The 15646-nt window shown below is 40.2% G+C and overlaps 1 protein-coding gene and 1 pseudogene across 6 annotated transcripts in view; one reads left to right on the top strand and one right to left on the bottom strand.

The window, feature by feature from the left end:
* Window positions 1–15646, bottom strand: part of ATP13A3 (ATPase 13A3) — a 91962-nt gene that overhangs the window by 65313 nt on the left and 11003 nt on the right. Inside the window, exon 1 of one of the 6 annotated variants that reach the window (XM_032298215.1) lies at window positions 2754–3666. The exons of 4 other annotated variants lie outside the window; for them this stretch is intronic. The gene's annotated coding sequence lies outside the window, so the exon portion shown is untranslated. Of the gene's footprint in view, window positions 1–1805; window positions 2524–2753; window positions 3667–15646 lie in introns of those variants that run through there. One more of the 6 variants, XM_032298214.1, reaches the window with a different exon arrangement.
* Window positions 7134–9682, top strand: LOC116564834 (annotated as a pseudogene).

The raw sequence follows: 15646 nt of genomic DNA, 5'->3' as shown, positions 1-15646 counted from the left end.
ACACCACTGCTCTGCAAGATGGACTCCCTCAAGCCTTCAGCTGTATAATGATCAGCACTTGTGTGTGAAGAAACTACCGAAGGCCAGGAAAAGAACACCCAAAATGATTAAGGAGGTTAAACCACCAGAGCTCACAAAAGGCTGAGCATTGTACCCATTTCCCCCAACCACAGTAGAGAACCCCATTAGCCACAAGGAATCAGGAAAGGTATTCAGGTTTTTGCTTTAGTTAGTGGGGTAAAATTAGCCTCAAACAAAAGCTGTTCTGGTACTGCCTAACAAAGCTCAAACATAAGGCCTGAAATAATACAACTGTTTTAAAGTAAATAAGTCTAGGCACAGTGGCTCAAATCTATAATCCCAGCACTTTGGGAGGCTGGAGTAGGCAGATCTTGAGACTAAAAGTTCGAGACCAGCCTGGCCAACATAGTAAAACGCCATCTCTACTAAAAATACAAAAAAATTAGCCAGGTGTGGTGGTGTGTGCCCGTAGTCCCAGTTACTCAGGACGGTGAGGCAGGAGAACCGCTTGAATCCCAGAGGCAGAGGCTGCAGTGAGCCAAGATCAAGCTACTGCACTCCAGCCTGAGCAACAGAGTAAGACTCCATCTCAAACAAAAAAGAAAAAAAAGTATTAACTTTTAAAACTCCAACGCGTCAAAGAAGTCAAAGTGGAAAATACAAAGTATTCCTAACTGAATAAAAATGATCTATTGGGCCGGGCGTGGTGGCTCACGCCTGTAATCTCAGCACTTTGGGAGGCCGAGGTGGGCAGGTCACCTGAGGTCAGGAGTTCAAGACCAGCCTGGCCAAATGGTGAAACCCTGTCTTTCAATAAATAAATAAATAAAATTTTAAAAAATGATATATTGAAATTTGTAGGATGTCACTAAAACACTACTTAGAAAAAAATATACAGCACTAAATTCCAGTATCTGAGAGAAGAAAAGTCATGACCTTGGTTTCCACCTTAAGAAAAGTAGAGAACGAATAGCAAATTATTCCCAGAGTAACCACTAAAGGGAAATAAAGTTTACAGGAAAAAATCAATGAAATAAAAAAACAGAAAGAAGAAATGTCACTGAAACCAAAAAGGCTGGTTCTTTGAAATCAATAGAATTGCTAATTGCTAGCTAGACTCATCAAAAGGAAAGAACACAGGGAGGGGAGAGATGCAAATTACCAGTATCAGTAATAAGCAGATATAGCACAACAGATTCTGCAAGTATCACAAGGCTAATCAAGGAACTTAATAAGCAACTTTACAGTGATAATCCAACTTTTTTGTAGGTTTAAAGTTACTTCAAAATTAAAAATTTTTTAATTAAAAAACCCATCTGTATTGATCAGAGGATGGCCAAGAGTTTGGTAACTGCTAAAGCTAAATTAAAAGCTGAGTGAATGGGTACATGGAGTCCATTCTACTAGTCTTTCTACTTTTCAATGTGTAGAAATTGTTGATAATAGAAAAGTTTTTCAAACAATAAATTAAACAGCTGGGTGCAGCGGTGCATGCCTGTAGTCTCTGCTACTCAGAAGACTGAGATGAGAGAACCACTTGACCCTAAGAGTTTGAGTCCAGCCTAGGCAAAACAGTGAGACTCCACCGCTAAAAAAATAAAAATTTAAAATTTAAAAAGTAATTAATAGCCACCCATCTGAATCTTTTAGACAGGAGAAAATTTTCAGAAGACATTTATTTTTAGCACAGAGCGCCACAAATATTGAGGACTCTGAGTCTAGGAGTCCAAAGTCCACTGACTCAATCTACTGTGTACCACATATTATCCATAAACTCAACTCACCAAACTTTTACTGTTGGTTTTTGAGTCTTACTCTTCTTCACCCTTGTCTTTTATCAATTTCCCAGAAACATACAGACTTCCCACTCCTGTAAATCCAAATTTGTCAATGTAGAATGTATGTATAAATAGATAAATAAAACATGTTTTATAATTTTAGAAAGGAACTGCCATTAAAATCCAATGTTTTCATTAAACCCACATACTTATAACTATTTAAAACCTTTTTTCCAAATATCTATGGAAGGAGTTCATCTTAGTTCAGCATAATTATATTCTTCACTTCATCTTCTACAGTTCAAGTGACCACAAAAAGAACTATTCCTATTATTTTTAAATGAGCTATTACAGGTAGTTCACTGCCTATAGCAACCTAATTTCATGCTTTTCAAAATAGTTTTTTAACCATACTACACCATTACTCTTTGTATGAATGTGATTTCTCTAAAATGGAGTTGGTTTTTAAAGCAAATTAAGTTTCAGGAAATTTTACCGAAGTGAAAGTGCTAAAAATAAATAATTCAAATAAAAAGTGACTCTAAAAACCTCCAATTATTCACTTTGAACACATTATATACCTCAAAGGAAATTATCCAAGAATTCACTGTTCACATAAACTTTTAGTGAACTCCAATGTGACAATTCCACAGCCCTTATAAACATATGTATATTTAAATTTTAAATGTACATAAATAAAAGTCCTGATTTTTTCAATGACTCCAAGAGAATAAAAAACCACACAAACATATTTAAAATACACTGCTTACCAAGATAAAAATATGTATTAAATACAATTCTACTACATATCTAATTAGACATTTGAAGCATTAATACCAAATTTATAAAAACCCATTACTTACAGAAGTGTAACTTTTGTGGACTGCTGGAGCATGTTTTTAAATCAAGTCAAATTCTATATCAGAGAAAACAAACTGAAGAAATGTTTCTTACCAACAGCACTATTATCCAGTCTTCCCAATTCCTGATATTGGCAGGGCTTTCAAAAGCTGGTTCTTAATAATAATAATAGAACTAAGTATAAAAATTTAATTTTATGCCAAATATTTCTGTTTTGGTTCTGTTTGAACTACTTCCAAATGATTAAGATATTAAAATTTAGAATTTTGCAATTCACCAATTTTTAATAGGTTTCAGAAGATAGCCCTTCTGCCATCTATCACTGGTAGAGCTCCTATTATTTGAACAGAGCCTAGCTAGTTGGTTCAGTGACGTTCCAATTCGAGAGTGCATGCCTGAGTCTTGATGTTATCTAAATAGCAAGGAGCTTATAGGCTATTGTGCTTAACCAAACCCTTCCTTGAATTTATAATAAACTTGATTTGCTGTGTGAGTGAAAAAAAAAAAGGCAGTATGGGACCAAGTAAAGCTACTGGAAATAGATCTCACTAAATTTAATATAATGCTAATTTTTAAAAGTTTACTTATTTTTGCACATTATGTAATTACTACCAACAATTAAAGTATACTATTTATACTATGCCGTGCTAAAAGTTGTCAGATTCCATTTCCTAAAACAAGATGAGTTGTTTTCAGACACAGAAATCTCCAAACCTCAAAAATATATTTACTTCAAACCTAAGTTTCTCATGGGCTGTAACAACATTATAAGAGTGAGTGTGTAGAGTGTTAGATTTTTTTAAGGATACTCCAAATATGTGCCTAGAATTCCAGAGTAGGTAATTTCACAAAGTGATTTGAAGAATGACCTGTAATCAAGCAAAAGTTCAAGCAAAGCAATTTTGAATAATACATTTGTAATTCAATTTTTTCCTTCAGTCAGCATTTGCCATCTTCACCAGTACTAACGTAAAAAAACTAAAATTAAAAATGCATTATTCACCGAGGCGGGCAGACTGCCTGAGGTCAGGAGTTCGAGACCAGCCTGGCCAACATGGTGAAACCCCATCTCTATTAAAAATACAAAAGTTAGCCAGGGAAGAAGGTGCATGCCTGCAATCCCAGCTACTCGGGAGGGCTGAGGCAGGAGAATCATTTGAACCAGGAGGTGGACGTTGCAGTGAGCCAAGGTTGTGCCACTGCACTCCAGCCTGTGTGACAGACCAAGACTCCATCACCAAAAAAAAAAAAAAAAAAAAAAAAAGGCATTATTCAAAATTCACAGCTGGGTGCAATGGCTCATGCCTATAATCCCAGCACTGCGAGACGCCAAGCAAGGAGGATCACATGAGGCCAGGAGTTCAACACCAGCCCGGCCAACATGATGAAACCCCATCTCTACTAAAAATACAAAAATTAGCCAAGAGTGGTGGTACATATCTGTAATCCCAGCTACTCAGGACACTGAGGCAGGAGAATCACTTGAATGCGGGGGAATCACTTGAACCCAGGAGGCGGAGGGTTGCAGCAAGCCGCAATCACACCACTGCACTCCACACTGGGGGACAGAGTGAGACTCTGTCTCAAAACAAAACAAAACAAAAAACAATATTCACAAAACTAAGTAAGTATAAAGGAAATTCAAGTAACTGAATTTCTCAATAGTGTTTAAATTTATAACATATATAATTCTGTAGTTTTAAAAATTAAAGCTGCAATGAGACTTCTGTGACACCTTGTATTGTTGAAAGAGAGAGGGATTCTCCCACTTTGTTTTGTAGTCCTAGATTATTTTTTTCTGAGAATTAAACAGACCTACCAACCTTAAATAAAGATCTGATAAACCCATCTTTAAGGACCACACAAGCCAAGAGTGCTTTAATGATCTTGAAATATAAACAGTGCATTCTAAATATTATTTTCAAACTTGTAAAATCTACAGTAACTGACCTTACACAGTTCAAAATCAGTTCTACTTTTTGCTGTTTAAATAAAATATGCCCCAATACATTTAAAGCCCTAACTCTACCCACTAAACAATTTCAATTTTAATACCTATACAAATACATGTAAAAAGAATTTTTTAAAAGCCAGAATCATCCAACTGTAATAACCAAATTGTGACAATTCTTTATGAGGCAAAACTTAAAACTTCTAGTCAGCTCCTAAAAATAAGAATGACATAATATAATTTAATGAATACGTGGAAATTTTACAAGGATACCAGCTAAATTTTAACAAAGCTCTACTCAATACCCAGTTTATCACTTCCCATCTTGGACTTTCTCTTATAATATGCTTTTGTTTCTGTGTTTAGGCTTAAGAAAGACCATTGTATCCAACATACACCAAACTAAGACTGTATTTACATTTGTAAAGTGGAGTCTTTGCATAATTATACTTTTTTTGTATGTTACAAAACAATGTCATAGCTAGAACAAAATAAGTTATAATTAGGAAAGACAACATAATTACCTGTATTAGGATCAATACGAAGAACAAGTTTAGCCTGCAGAACAAGTTTAGCCTGCACGATACCATTCATTCTTGCATAGGTACTTTACCACTTTAATTATATGTACTATTCAAAAATCAAAATCAACCCTTTTATTCAGAGAAACCCCACATGGTTTTGTCTAATTGTATAGTATTTAGCAAAAAGGGGGAAGTTACCTTTGGACTAACAAATGATATGTACTTTTTAATCTCTCTTTATAAAAAATTGTATAAAATATCATTTATATGCAACGTAATAAAACAGTCTGCATTCTTAAAATATCCACTTATGTCATTGAGAGATTTTCTATTTCAATCATTCAAGCTACTTTGGTCTTAAAACTTTCATCCCTTCCCCAAAATTGTTCTCAAGTATGTAACTTTTGAAAACTCCACATTCAAGGTTAAGAGTTATAAGGCTCTTACGATTGCTACATAGATTCAAAACATTACTATCTATGATGAAAAATGCTGCAGCAGGCAATAGGAAATAGTGATAAGACCCCGACTGAATACTCAAAACTGGCAGAACCAAAATGGCCTAGAGAGAAAACTGACACCTATCCCTAAGATAATCAAAAGGCTGAATATATCAATAAATTGGTGACAGTGGCTGCCTCTAGGCTAGGTGGGAGTGAGGCAGAGACACTAGTGTCTTTGGAATGCCTTTACCAGAAGGAAGTCTGAATAGTTGATTGAACACATGCATAAACTTCTAATTCTATACTGCATGGGCAACCCTGGGTTTAAACTTGTAGGAACCTCTGAAATACACCATGGTGCTTGCTCTATCAGACCATTCTCTTTGCTTGGAACTTACCCCAGGTAAAGAGAAAGTTGTCAGTCTGAAGTCCCCTTTAACAAATGTGTTTCTATTAATTAGATTTATTTCTATCTCCTCTACATTTTGGCCCAGCTGAAAAAGTATGAGCCTATAATACAGCATAAGTAGCAGCAAATTCTTAAAAAAAAAAAAAAAAATTGAGACAGCATCTTATCTGTCACCCAGGCTGGAATGTAGTGGGCACAACCTCAGCTCACTGCAACCTCCACTTCCCGGTTCAAGCAATCCTCTCGCCTCGGCCTCCTGAGTAGCTGGAACCACAGGTGTGTACCATCATGCCCAACAAATTAGTTGTATTTTTATAGAGATGGGGTTTCAACATGTTGCCCAGAATGGTCTCAAACTCCTGGACTCAAGCAATCTGCCCATCTCAGCCTTCCAAAGTGCTGGGATTACAGGCATGAGCCACTGCACCCAGCCCTAAATTAGTTTTATCAAACTAATTCATCTAAGTATTAAGTGTGCATCTTATGCCAGGTTCTTTATTAGAACAGTAGGATTTACAATTTCATCCCCAAAACAAACAAAAACAAATGAAAAGAGCACAGCACAAGAGTCAACTTTAGATGCAGTGGCTGGCTTTGTCAAGCAAAAGTGTGGTGGCTTTCAGGTTGCTGGAGGTGACTGGCAATTTGCAGTATCTTTGAATTCGCTAACAGGTCAAAATACAAATCTTTGTGAAGAGCCTGACCGTCACCCTGGAGGATAAGCCCAGTGACACCACTGAGAATGTGAAGGCCAAGATTCAGGGTAAAGAAAGTATGCCCCCTGACTAGGAGAGGCTCATTTCTACAGGCAATCAGCTGGAAGATCACACGTCTTCTGATTACAACATCCAGAGGCAACACTGCACCTCGACTCCATCTGAGGAATGGCTGTCAATTATTCAGTCTTGTATTCACAGTGCCCAATAATGGCATTACTCTGCACTATAGCCATTTGCCCCAATTTAAATTTAGAAATGACCGGTTTCAGTAATAGCTGAACCTGTTCCAAATATTCATAAAGGTTCTGTTGTGGGTGACGGCGGTGTCGGTGGTGGCAGTGGATGGGGTGGCTGGGCCCGGAACAGTAGGAGCAGCTGCTAGCAGAAGGATGACCCAAGACAGGAATCAAGCTGCTGAGCCTCGCTGATTCCTGTACTTGTAACTGCCCCAGCCGGACTCCCCCTCCTTGACCCACTGGGTCTGTGTCTCATTCAGGCTCAGTCTGCCCCCTACTCCTCAGCCGGTTTCCCCTAAGAACGGGCCTGACCCCTTTCCCAAGCTCTTAGCGCTCAGGTCTTTTCCTTCCACTGACCCAAAGTCATCGCCGGGAATACTGGTTGTCCTCTCCTCAGAAGACACACCTTTGCCATGTAAACTTTAACTTTTCTCAGTCCTTCAGTGAATCTACAGACCTGTTTTCTCAGGAGCTCGGCCTGGCCTTACTTCAGTGATAAAAGGAGGAAAGGCTGGCTACAGCAAACATCATTCAAGATGTCCAGCAAAGGGGGCAGCACAGATGGCACAACAGACTTAGCTAATGCAAGCCTGACCAGCAGTCCAGAGGAGATGTCTGGAGCTGAAGAGGGGAGGGAGACATCCTCAGGCACTGAAGTGGAGGCCTCAGACCTGAGTGTGAGAGTTTGGGGATGATGGTGGCCCCAATGGCACCAGCACAGAAAGTCAAGGCACAGACACAGAGAGCTCAGGGGAAGATAAGGACTCTGACAACATGGAGGACACCGGTCATTACTCCATTAATGAAGAAAATCAAGTCCATGACTGCTCAGAGGAAGAGGAGGAAGAAGAGCAGCCTTGGCACAGTATACAGAGCAAGCAGGCTAACCATGACCAGGATTCATCAGATGATGAGTGTGCCCTAGAGGACTGGGAGTCCTCAGAAACATCAGCTCTACCCCGACCTTGCTAGCAAGCCCTCCCTGCCCTTGGGAGCGGGAGCTGGGTTCAAGTGCCCACTTTGTCTGTATGGCCTATGGGGCAAGAGTCTTTGTGCAGTGTTTCCGCCTGCAGCAGAGGCTTAAGGGCCACACTGGTTGTGTCAATACCCTGCACTTTAACCAGCGCGGCACCTGGCTGGCCAGTGGCAGCGATGACCCGAAGGTGGTGGTGTGGGATTGGGTGTGGCGGCCGCCAGTACCGGACTTTGAGAATGGCTGCAAAAGTAATGTGTTCCAGGCCAAGTTTCTTCCTAATAGCGGTGATTCCACTCTGGCCATATGTGCCTGTGACAGGCAGGTTTGGATAGCAGAACTGTCTGCCACACAGTGTTGCAAGAATACGAAATGTGTGGCCCAGCACAAGGGAGCGTCTCACAAGTTGTCTCTGGAACCAGACTCTCCCTGTATGTTCTTATCTGCAGGTAAAGATGCAGTTGTTTTCACCATTGACCTGAGACAAGACCCCCAGCTTCGAAACTGGTAGTAACAAAAGAGAAAGAGAAGAGTGAGGCTGTATACAATCTATGTGAATCCTGCCAATACCCACCAGTTTGCAGTGGGCGGACGAGATCTGTGTGTAAGGATTTATGACCAGAGGAAAATTGACGAGGATGAGAACAATGGAGTACCCAAAAGTTCTGCCCTCATCACCTGGTGAACAGTGAGTCCAAAGCAAACATCACCTGTCTTGTGTACAGCCACGACGGCACAGAGCTCCTGATCAGTTACAATGATGAAGACATTTACCTCTTCAACTTCTCTCACAGTGATGGGGCCCAGTATGTTAAGAGATATAAGGGCCACAGAAATAATACCACAGTAAAAGGCGTCAATTTCTATGGCCCCAAGAGTGAGTTTGTGGTAAGCAGTAGTGACAGTGGGCACATCTTCCTCTGGGAGAAATCATCCTGCCAGATTATTCAGTTCATGGAGGGGGACAAGGGAGGCGTGGTAAACTGTCTTGAGCCCCACCCTCACCTGCCTGTACTGGCAACCAGTGGCCTAGACCATGATGTGAAGATCTGGCCACCCATGACTGAAGCTTCCACTGAGCTGACAGGGTTAAAAGATGTGATTAAGGGCGGGCGCAGTGGTTCACGCCTGTAATCCTAGCACTTTGGGAGGCTGAGGTGGGCGGATCATGAGGTCAAGAGATCAATACCATCCTGGCCAACATGGTTAAACCCCATCTCTACTAAAAGTAAATATAAAAATTAGCTGGGCGTGGTGGCGTGCGCCTGTAGTCCCAGCTACTTGGGAGGCTGAGGCAGGAGAATTGCTTGAAACCAGGAGGCAGAGGTTGCAGTGAGCTGAGGTTGCGCCACTGCACTCCGGCCGGCCGAGCAAGAATCACCATAAAAAAAAAAAAAAAAAAAAAAAAAAAGAAGAAGAACAAGCAGGGCAGGGTGAAGACAGCTTGTACCACACTGACCTATTTGATAGTACATGCTGTGCTTCCTCATGCCTCACCTGAGACAGAGACACCATCACCGGCGCTGGCGAAAACCTGGGGTTGGGGCCGCAGACGCGGACTCTGATGAGTCTCCCAGCTCCTCAGACACATCAGAGGAGGAGGAGGGCCCTAATCGAGTGCAGTGCATGCCATCTTGAAGCCTCATCCCTAGGTGGGGTGGGCTGGGGCTGCCAACCTGATCCTGCCTGGGCAACCCTTTCCTGTCCCAGGCACTACATTCAGCAGAAACACACTTTGGACTTTTTGCTTTAGATAAAAGAAAGACATCCCAGGAGAAAGGACAAACCAGAGGAGTGAACCAACACAGAGTACCTAGGAATGGGAGGTGAGCCCTGGAATGGGCCTCCATGGAGAGGTGCATAGGCCTCAGCAGAAATGGCCTCTCCCCAAAGCCTCTTTTTTGAGAGAGGGAAGGCTATTTTGTTAACTTGTTTGGGATAGGGAATGGGGTTTCTTTTTCTTTAATCTCCCTTGTTTCTTGGGCAGAGAGGGCAGGGGGAAGCTACTCAGTACCAAAGGGCGAGTGGCGAAAAGAGTGCCACTCTCTCTTTGGTTTAGGTTTTTGACCTATTCTTCCTTTGTTTTTCAAAAGTCTATTACAGTTGGGGTATTTTTGCCCCCTCAGCAACCCCATCCCGGTATCCTGTCTTTCTGGGAAGTCCTTAAAGCCCCTAACCACCCCACACTCTTCACTTTCCCTTCCTCCTCATTCATTCTCTGTACATATCACAGTGTTCTGCACTTGATTACATATCCTTCACTCTCTTCTGTTCATCCCAACGCCCCTTAAATAGGTCAGGTGAGGGAGGCTGGGGAGAGGTGGGAGGAGGGGCAGAAGTGAAGGAGGGATAGGAAGGATGCTACCTCTTCTGTTATTTTTTAAAAACAACATGGTTTGGTGGCAGCAATCTCCCTGTCCCTATCACTATTAGAGGCCTAATTTTCTATCTATATTAGAAAGCAAGTCAAACTTGGATGTATCAAGGCAAAATTACCGTCCAAGTTTAAATACCTATATATTCTCTATGAATGCAATAAAGGGACTTAAAGGGAAAAAAAAAAAAAAAGGTTTTGTTGCTGCACAATAGCCAAAAAAAAAAAAAAAAAGACAGTCAACCTTAACTTTTCCTTAAATAACAATGAATTCAACATGAACTATGATGCAAGTTCCTTCACGCTGGTCTGAACTTCTCCACTAAAATAAGACAGGTGGAATAATCCCGACAATAAATAGCAACCAAAAAGGTTTTGACCTACACAAGCATGGTCTTTGTATACGGCCTGCTGGTACACTCTTTCACCACTAGGGGACGTTCCAACATTAGTAAGGAAAAAAGGCTGAGTTACAATAAGCCTTAATAGAACTGTTATCCGAAGTGATCAAGAATGATTAAAGATGAGAAATGATCTCAAAGAACTAAAAATAGAACTACTATTTGACCCAGCAATCCCATTACTAGCTATATATCCAAAGGAAAACAAATCATTCTACAAAAAAGACACATGTACTCAAATGCTCATCACAACACTATTCACAGAGGCAAAGACATGGAATCAACCTAGGTGTCCATCAATGGTGGACTGCATAAAGAAAATGTGGCACATATACACTATGGAATACTATGCAGCCATAAAAAATAATGAAATCATGTCTTTTGCAGCAACATGGATGCAGCTGGAGGCCATTATCTTAAGCATTCAAATTAATGGAGAAACAGAAAACCAAATACTACATGTTCTCACTTATAAGTGGGAGCTAAACACTGGACATATATGGACATAAAGATGGGGAGCAGTGGACACTGGGGACGACTAGACGAGGGAAGGAAGGAGTGGGGTGAGGGGACCTATTGGGTACTATGCTCACTACCTGGTTGATGGGATCAATCATACCCTAAACCTTAGCATCACGCAATATGATCCATGTAACAAACCTGCATAGTTATTCCCTGAATCTGAAAGTTGAAATTTTAATGAGAAACTATGTAAGATATTTTAGTACCAGTGGACATTGTGACAGGGAAAGGAGGAACTGCCTTTTTAAAAGATGCCCTGCATTCACGTGTCTCAACAAAAAATTAAGATATGCAATAAAACACAAAACAAATGATAGTGGGGAGGAGAGAGGCAGGCATAGTAATACTCCCTTTACATTCTAGTCTGAAACTAGAATTCAGGAATCTTACAAAGTTGTGAAGCAGGGGAGATAACAGTAACAAAGAGCACATGAACCTATTGGAGAACAAGAGTATGTATTTAAAGTATAAAATTATGTGGTAAGACATTATTTGCCCATTAAACTGGCAGAAAAAAAAACGGCAAGGAGCAATCTTATATATTGGTCTTAGGAGTCAATCTGTACTACCTGTTTAAAAAATCAATTAACAAGATTTTCAAATTTCATCTACAGCCACACTACCCTAAACATGCCCATCTCTTCTGATCTCAGAAGATATTTAAATTTAAAACACATATACTTTGATCCAACAATCCCTGTTTTTTAAATCTATGACAAATGTTTTATATATATATAAGTACATAGGTACAAAACATGTATACTGCAGCACTGTTTGCAAGAGAGGGGGGAAAAAAAACACCTGGAACCTACCTGAATGTCCATCAATAGAAGAATAGATGAATGAGTTAAAGCTATGTGTAGAGACCAAGATCTACACAATATATAGACAGGAAAAAGGGAATATGTCCAATACACTATTTTTGTAGCAACCAAGTAACTTGTGGATACGTGTTTTTAAAAGAGCAAAGAGAAAGGTATGAGATACACACCAAACAACATCATCTGGTACTGCAAGGCAGAGGCTACCATTAAGAGTTTCTTCAAATTCCTCTGCATCTTTAGACTTACAAAGTAGAGTATAAAAGTTTTGTGCTTTGTTTCCTTTGGGGGTGATAGTGAGTATTTAAAAGTAAAAACACCTCATTAGAATAAAAGAGTTTTTTTGGGTTTAAGAGATGGGGTCTCACTCTGTCGCCCAAGCTGGAAGACAGTGGCACCATCGCAGCTGACCACAACCTCCACTCCTGAGCTCAAAGGATGCTCCCTTGAGCAGGAAGGGACTACAGGTCTGAGCCACCACACCTGACTAATTCTCCCATTCCCCACTTAAAGATGAGGTCTTTTCATCTTGCCCAGGCTGGTCTCGAACAACTGGGCTCAAGGGAGCCTCCCACCTTGGCCTCCCAAGCAGCTGAAAATAAGAGTGTTTTAAAATAAGCAAAAAAGAAATTGTGTGGCATGGGCATCCAATATAATAGGAATTGACAAATCAAGAGTTTCAATAACAGCTTGTATAAACAAACCAAACGGATAAATGAGCCTAATTTCCCCAAACTAAAAATTATACTTTTAAGTTCAGAGGTAAGGTAAAGGTTTTCGCTGAGTGATATGTAAATGAATGTCTTCCATTATCATGCAAATTAATGACTATTCATTTTAAACTGTAATGCTATCAACTGACATTTCAGTCATCGATTTAAAGATGGTCTCTGAAATTTAAACATTCGCGAATTCTCCTTTTACCACAGCTAAAATCAAAATGTAGCTTAGATGAAGCCTTACAGTTGCTGTCAGCAAGTAACTGCTGTGATGCAGTACTCACTGCACGCACATGCTTAAAATTGGACTCACTGCTCATACTGTGGCCATTTCAGCTAAGTAATGGCTGTTGGTAAGACTATGATGAGTTTAAATTACAGATTGAAGTATTCAAAAAGATTACACTGTAGTTGCATAATAAAACAAAAAGTAACATTTTGCATAGAAAGATACTGAAGCAGAGCAGTGCAGTGGAGAGGAAAAGGGAGGATGAGAAAAAGGGGAGGTGGTACAGGACTAGAGAAGGGTAGAGAACAAAAAAAGAAGGGAAGAGAATTTCCCAGAAGTTATACTTCCAAGTCTTCGGTATGTTAAGGAGATACACGTAAACCTCAAAAATGTTTTTTTTTTTCTTTTTTTTTTTTTTTGAGACGGAGTTTCCCTCTTTTTACCCAGGCTGGAGTGCAATGGCACGATCTCAGCTCACCGCAACCTCCGCCTCCCGGGTTCAGGCAATTCTCCTGCCTCAGCCTCCTGAGTCACTGGGATTACAGGCACGCGCCACCATGCCCAGCTAATTTTTTGTATTTTTAGTAGAGACGGGGTTTCACCATGTTGACCAGGATGGTCTCGATCTCTTGACCTCGTGATCCACCCGCCTCGGCCTCCCACAGTGCTGGGATTACAGGCTTGAGCCACCGCGCCCGGCTTTTTTTTCTTATTAATAGCAAACCTACAAATTATTTTTTTTTCATTACTTCTGTATGGTTCACTTCAGAATTACTGTACAATTTGAAACAGAGCAAAATTAGTTTTACTCATGATCTACACTATGGAATGATTCATATTTCACTCTTCCAGATTATGATTTGAAACTAACCACAAAGCAGCACAAACTCACTAGGGAAGTATTCTGTACAAAAAGTACAATCTTGCAAATCAGTAACTATAACTCATAGGTACTTGGGTCAACGTGAAGTTACATGAATTTGGGTTTTTCTATTTTACTCCTTTGTATAATCTGAAACCTACCCATGCCGACTCAGCACGGACAATACAAAGCCCATGACACCTACATTCAACAAATATTTCAAAAATACAGTCATACAAGTTGCTACTAAAGAAGTTAATCACCGGCTACTTCCCTGGCCCTTTCCCCCAGGACCATGGAACCTCGTCTGGGAACTAAATGAATTGGCATTTAATCTTCTTAAAAAAAAAAAAAAAAAAAAAAAAAAGAAGTTAATCGCCTTATTCATGGTACAACCTTCACAGAAATGTTAACTTTCAAACCTCCTATGATCATCCTGTAAGCCACTATCCAAGATTAAAAAATAATAAAGAAAAAAAAAACGCGCACACACACAAAACACAATCAATGTATTTAGTTAGGTGCTATAAGAACCACAATAGTAACTGACATCTGTACCGATGTTTAGTTTAAAAAACACTTTTACAGGCATTATCTACTCTACTTACCAGTTTTCCTGGTTTTCCTGCCTTTCAACACCAGGAAAAAATAATTTCCACTTAACCAAGATTAGCATTTTTCATTTTCCCCAGAAAGTCAAGCATGGGGTGACTTTACATCAAAAAGCCTTGTCAACAAATTAAGGAATGACATCTTTCCAGGGACAAAATTTATTTAAAAACCAGCTCTTGCTCCAAACATACTTGAAATACATTTTTCATAAGGAAAATAGTGTGTAGGTTCCTAAGACAGCCCACAAATGCCCATTTTGCCTTCTACAACTCTCCTGAGCTGCAGTTCACATTACACTAGCCTGGGTTGCTGGGCAGGTAGCCAGGTTACCAAGCCTCCATTTCCTCTGCCCACTTCTTAATTATTAATATTCCTCGGGCTCTTCTCTTTGTAACAATCTCATCAAGGGTGGCACTACTGGACCATCTATGATGGCAACTACCAAGTCACATTTTCAGCACTGATCTCTCATGTGCTTCAGACCCACAGATTCAACTACATGTTTGCAGACAGCTAAACTTCAATATGCTCATTTTATCTTTCTTCCAAAAAAATCTGTGCCCCCATCCAGCCACCACTAATTCCCCCTACTCCTTTAATGAGTAAGATTTGCCTAAAAAGCCATGCCAGGAATTTAGAAATCACCCTTCAACTTTTCCCATCCCACACTTTCTATATCCAACTGGCCACTAATCTTATCACTGCTACCCATCTAGAATCCACTTCACCATGCCTATCTCCACTGGCTTTGCCTTGATTTAGGTCCTGAGCCCTAGTCTCCCTCATTCAAGTCTGTATGCCACCAGATACAATCATTTCTCTCTCTGCCTAAAATTTCAGTAGCTTCCTATTGTCTGCAGTAGCAATTCCCAAACTGGTAAAAGAGTACCTTCAAAGTAAATTATTTTTTCAAAAAAATTAAGTTGAACAGGTTAAACAATATTAAACAGGCCTCTCACTAGCAAGGTTTTGAAGTCTTGCAACGCACAACATTATGTATTTCCCTGCCATGAGGAACTGGGGTGGAAGGGAGCCCCAACTGGGTTTCAAGGTCAAAGTCAAAACTTATTGCAAGACATGTAAGATCCTACAGACTCTGGCCCTGTCTAGTTGTCAACACCATCTGCCATTCATCAATGGTTATCTTTCACCCTTTACAAGCCTTACAAGTCATTCACTTAGAACAACACA

The sequence above is a fragment of the Sapajus apella genome, unplaced genomic scaffold (genome assembly GCF_009761245.1).
Source record: "Sapajus apella isolate SASKATOON/1434 unplaced genomic scaffold, GSC_monkey_1.0 scaffold38, whole genome shotgun sequence".
Classification (NCBI taxonomy): domain Eukaryota; kingdom Metazoa; phylum Chordata; class Mammalia; order Primates; family Cebidae; genus Sapajus; species Sapajus apella.
Note: the sequence above shows the minus strand (reverse complement) of the source record. Positions and strands in the feature narration are given on the sequence as shown.